The following is a 6000-nucleotide window of genomic DNA, read 5'->3' on the forward strand; positions in this document are numbered from 1 at the left end:
AGGATATGGTGTTTGAAAGAATGTTGTATTGTTCAATTATTTTATCATATTTAACCAGAAACCTGTATATTTATCACTGTGCTTTATTCTCAGTTACCAGTGCAAGACATACTAGAATGACACATGCAGTATAGCATTAAATACAGTACGCCTACATGACATAATCCAAGTCCATTCAAGACTTTAGTCAATGTGATGATCATTAAGAACAAAGCACATTAATTCCCTATCCTAAAATACGAGGCAAACACTAAAGTCAGAGATCAGTAACAGGTGGGGGGCCCTCTGGTGTGACGCAGCTCTCTCTCCAAATGAGAAAGGGCTGGCTTTTTGGTAGTTTGAGCCCTCCCCTCTCTCCTTTCCCCTGCAGAAGGCTTTCAGTCAGCTCCCACGTTGCGTCTCGCGGCCAGGGTGCGCCCTGAGCAGAGAAAGCTCTTCAGCCCGGGCACCAGAGGATGTTCACAAGCAAAGGAACCTAATCTTTCCCAGCAGGGATCCAAGCGGCTCTGTAAGTGTATGAATGGAGATAATATTTCTGTAATGAGTCCTGTTTGTACCCTCAAAGTCTTCAAAAAGGCCTGAAACTCGACCTCCCTCTTAGCACTGACAATCCCTCAGTAATAGATCCTATTATTAATTGTTTGCTAACTCCACTGACTCACTCCCTGTTTCTGTACTCTTTCTCTCTCTCCCTCTCTCTCCCCCTCTCTCTCTCTCTGATCTCCTTTCAGTTGATCACCCCTGACCTCTTGCTTTTTAAGCATATGATCATTCTGCTCTTTTGTTTTTTATCCAAATATTAAAAGACAGATTTACATTCGTAGTATATAAGTCTCTTCACATTGCCCTAGTTAGCATCTTTTTGTAGGCCTACCAGATTTATGGAAATGTACGAAATTCACAAAAGGGAAATACTGTTCAAATACAATGCCATGCCAATACATTATTACAACTTCTGTGTTTATGCAATTAGTCTGTCGTCACTTGTCGACTTCCTGCCAGTTTGAACCAATGCAGGTGTTCTTGATATCTCTGTGCTGCACACCGTGGGTGACTGTGTAAACATCCGGGACTCATTCAGGAACTAACCAGACCACCACCATCCCTGTGCCCTGGCCTAGTCAGAGCACGGTTCATTTGCATATCCTGCTTCATGACTATTGTCTATTGTCGGTGGCCTGGTGATAAGTGGGGCACCTATCTGATGGACTTTACTGTTCTGAGAGATCCAGATGGCGGGAGCAGATCCCGAGCGATACCACAAACTGCGGCTTTTTTAAGGAAAAAAAAAAGAGACATGCCAGGTGTGATTAAGTAGCCATGATTTTGCACGTCAGTGATTCTGAAGCAGATAATCAGAACACTGATAAAGTGAGAGACAGAGATAGCAGTATATAGACATGGTTACTGTAAAGACCTCTGCTGGCTCAGCATTTTACAACCCCTCAGAGGGTTTGGACAAGAACCAAAAGGATGTTTTGAGTCTAGCATTAAATACAGTGATGGAAATAACTAAGCATCACAAAGGCAAACTGCTACAGTACATGTGGCTCTGTAGTCAGAGCCATTATTCCATTAAGTAGCACTTGTAAATACCAGCTGTAACAGGCGTCGTATAGAGGGGACCAAGGCGCAGCGTGTTGAGTGCTCATAATATTATTTTAATGAAAACTAACACTTATACAAAACAAACAAAACGACAGTCAACTGTTCTGTCAGGTTACGTGAACGAAACAGAAAACACAAAATACATACAAAACAAACCCCCCTGCCACGCCCTGACCATACTACTATGGCAAATGATCTTCCCCCCCCCCCCGAAGGTGCAGACCCCGACTGCACCCAAACAAAAACCCAACAAAAACAACCCCAAACACAAAGGGAGGGAAGGAAGGGTGACAAACGTCTATGGCGGCTCATGCGCTACACCCAGACCCCTCCTCTGCCTCCGATCCTCCAGCAATGAAGGTGGCTCCGGATTAGGGCGTAACCCTCGTTCCGCCCGCAGATCCCTCCGCTTCTGTAACCCTGGCCTGTGGCTCATTATCGGGCTGTAGATCCTTACCGGAAGCTCTGTGCTGAAGACCACCGCTGGAGGATCTGGGCTGCAGGCCACCGCTGGAGGATCCGGGCTGCAGGCCGCCGCTGGAGGATCCGGGCTGCAGGCCGCCGCTGGAGGATCCGGGCTGCAGGCCGCCGCTGGAGGCTCCGGGCTGCAGGCTCCGGGCTGCAGGCCGCCGCTGGAGGCTCCGGTCTGGAGAGCATCGCTGGAGGCTCCGGACTGGAGAGCGTCGCTGGAGGCCAGGCCTGCAGACCGTCGCTGGAGGCCCCGGGCTGCAGAACGTAGCTGGAGGCCCCGGGCTGCAGACCGTAGCTGGAGGCCCCGGGCTGAGAGGCGTCGCTGGAGGCCCCGGGCTGAGGGGCGTCGCTGGAGGCCCCGGGCTGAGGGGCGTCGCTGGAGGCCCCGGGCTGAGGGGCGTCGCTGGAGGCCCCGGGCTGAGGGGCGTTGCTGGAGGCCCCGGGCTGAGGAGCGTCGCTGGAGGCTCCGGACTGGAGTGCGTCGCTGGAGGCTCCGGATTGGAGAGCGTCGCTGGAGGCTCCGGACTGGAGAGCGTCGCTGGAGGCTCCGGACTGGAGAGCGTCTCTGTAGGTTCCGGACTGGGGACCTTCGCTGGAGGCTCTGGGCCATGGGTTATCACTGGGGGCTTCGTGCCATGGATCATCCCTACAGGCTCCGTGCCATGGATCATCACTAGAGGTTCCGGGCCATCACTGGAGGCTTCGTGCCATGGATCATCCCTACAGGCTCCGGGCCATGGATCATCACTGGAGGCTTCGTGCCATGGATTAGCACTACAGGCTCCGGGCCATGGATCATCACTGGAGGCTTCGTGCCATGGATTATCACTGGAGGCTTCCTACGCGGAGCTGGAACCGGTCTCACCAGAATGGGGAGACGCACTTAGGACCGCGTGCTCAAAGCAGGCACCGTCCATACTGGGCTATGGAGGCGTACTGGAGGAAGAGTGCGAGAAGCAGGCACAGGACATACTGGGCTATGGTGGCGCACTGGAGGGAGAGTGCACGGAGCAGGCACAGGGCACACTGGGCCTTGGAGGCGCACTGGAGGGCTGGCACAACCCGTCCTGGCTCGATGTTGATTATAGCCCGGCAAGGGCGGAGCGCTGGTACAGGACTAACTGGGCCGTGCTGGTGAATGGGGGGTACCGTGCGTAGAGCAGGTGCAGGATAACCTGGGCCGAAGAGACGCACTGGAGACCAGATACGTTGAACCGGTGCACTTCTCCCTGGCTGCCGGCCACCGGGCTGTGAGTGCGCATGGGCGACACCGTGCGCACCACCGCATAACACGGTGCTTCTACCGTCACTCACACCCCACGGTAAGCACTGGGAGTTGGCTCAGGTCTTAACCTCGCCTTCGCCAATCTACCCGTGTGCCCCCCCCCCAAAAATGTTTTGCCGCTGCCTCTCGGCCTCTTCTTGCCTGCCTAGCCGTCCCTCCCAGTATCGTCGTTCCGCCTTCACTGCCTCTATCTCCCACTGCGGACGGCGATACTCCCCAGGGCTTGTCCAGGGTCCTGCCCCATCTAAGATCTCCTCCCAGGTCCACTCCTCTGAACCATAATGCTTTGTCCTGCTCTTCCTCCTCGAGAATGCACGCTGCTTGGTCCGTTGGTGGTGGGTAGTTCTGTAACAGGCGTCGTATAGAGGGGGGACCAAGGCGCAGCGTGTTGAGTGCTCATAATATTATTTTAATGAAAACGAACACTTATACAAAACAAACAAAACGACAGTCAACAGTTCTGTCAGGTTACGTGAACGAAACAGAAAACACAAAATACATACAAAACAAACCCCCCTGCCACGCCCTGACCATACTACTATGGCAAATTATCTCTTTCATTGGTCAGGACGTGACACCAGCATGAAACAAATTCCCTGTTGATGCTCATACTTTAAATATTTGCTCAATCTGTGTGGCAAACAACAAATCAAATAAAGTTCTGTCATTAAAACATTATTTATGGCAGTATTGGCAAATAATCATGCAGGACTAGAGTTTAGGTAGAAATACTGATGTAATGTGACCGACAAAAACATAATTCCTACTGTATGTGGCTATGCATATACTGTACATATACTGTCCAGTACACACACAATCATTTCGTAAATATGTTTTCTTGACCATTTCAACATGATGACTAATATCTGACATGTCCAACAACGACTCCTCTCGGATGTCATGCAGTTGGACAGCCGAAAGCATGCAGCTGTCTCGAAAAACACTAGTTTCTTTCCACAGGGGGAATGTCACATGTTCCATCTGAGAGGCACACACACATATGCTCAAAGCATTTACCAACACGAGCCTTTCACAAAGCACCTCCGTCAAGTTTTCTTGGCCAGGTGAACTTTCAAAACAGCGTCCATCTGTAAAACAAAAAGGGAGCCCCTACAGAGGTGTGCAACGAATCCATATGATCAAAGTGTGTGAGAATGGCAGCCTTGTCCTGGCCTGGCTATTATCAGGGCCATGAATGGCTGTCTTCTCCCCTTTTGTTGGCTCAGGCATTGACAGTCACTCACCCGGCAATGACTGTCACCAGCGCAAAGAGCCAGCCGCCAACAGAGGCCGACCACATCAAACGAGCCTGTCGAGGGGCCCTGCTCGTGAACCATAGCAACAAACACCTCCTGATCCTCACCTACAGCTCAGCAGCAGACACCAAACGATGTGACTGTGATCCCAGCCACCACCTCCATTGAGAAAATATATACTGCCTGGACCTCATTTCCCAGCCTGACCTCTCAAGTAGTACTTATGTTAACTTCCAGCGCCTTACACAAAAGGCTGTACAAGTCTTTAGGAATGCTTTAGAGGTGACAAGTGGAATCTGACACTTGTTAGGTCAAACAGCATGCATGCTATTAGAACGATGTAGAATGTATGTTCTGCATTACTTAAATTTAGGATACAATGAAAATGGCCTATGAAAAAAGATCGCATTCAGTTTCATTTTAATTGTATTGTACTCCAGAAAGCACTGTGCATTTGTTTAAAATGGTACGCTGAGCATAATATTGAATAAACAATATTACATTTTCCAAAGATGATATCTTGTAGACCTTCTGCTTCTAAAAATGACAAGTCTCACAAGTGTATTTTGCAGTGCATAGTAGAGACTGGACAGTTTATATGAATCTCAAAAGACCAGACAATGTATCCTATTGGTTCCCTAACCAATTAGGAAGCTCAAATGAGCCAGATAAGGTTCAAGCGCATCATTCATAATATGAAGTTATTTAGCAGCAGAGATAATATGATTATTTTCCATAGTATCAGGTCAACATGGTAGCCCTATTAGGTTGTGTAAGAGGAAGACCCTAAAAATGTCTAAAGACTCCAGCCACTCAAGTCATAGACTGTTCTCTCTGCTACTGCACTTGAAGAGGTACTGATGCATCAAGTCTGGAACCAACAGGACCCTGAATAGTTTTTACCCCCCAGCCATAAGACTGCTAAATAGTTCATTAAATAGTTAACCAAATAGCTACCCGGACTATCTGCATTGACCCTTTTGCACTGACTGTTTTGACTCATCACATACTCTGCTGCTACTGTTTACTATCGGTCACTTTATTCCTAGTTATATGTACATATCTACCTCAATTACCTCGTACCCCTGTACATCGACTCAGTACTGGTGCCCCTTGTATAGAGCCAAGTTATTACCTCGTACCCCTGTACATTGACTCAGTACTGGTACTCCTTGTATATAGCCAAGTTATTACCTCGTACCCCTGCACATTGACTCAGTAATGGTGCCCCTTGTATACAGCCAAGTTATTACCTCGTACCCCTGTACATCGACTCAGTACTGGTGCCCCTTGTATACAGCCAAGTTATTACCTCGTACCCCTGCACATTGACTCAGTACTGGTACTCCTTGTATATAGCCAAGTTATTACCTCGTACCC

The sequence above is a fragment of the Salmo salar genome, chromosome 23 (assembly GCF_965601325.2).
Source record: "Salmo salar chromosome 23, fSalSal1, whole genome shotgun sequence".
Lineage (NCBI taxonomy): Eukaryota > Metazoa > Chordata > Actinopteri > Salmoniformes > Salmonidae > Salmo > Salmo salar.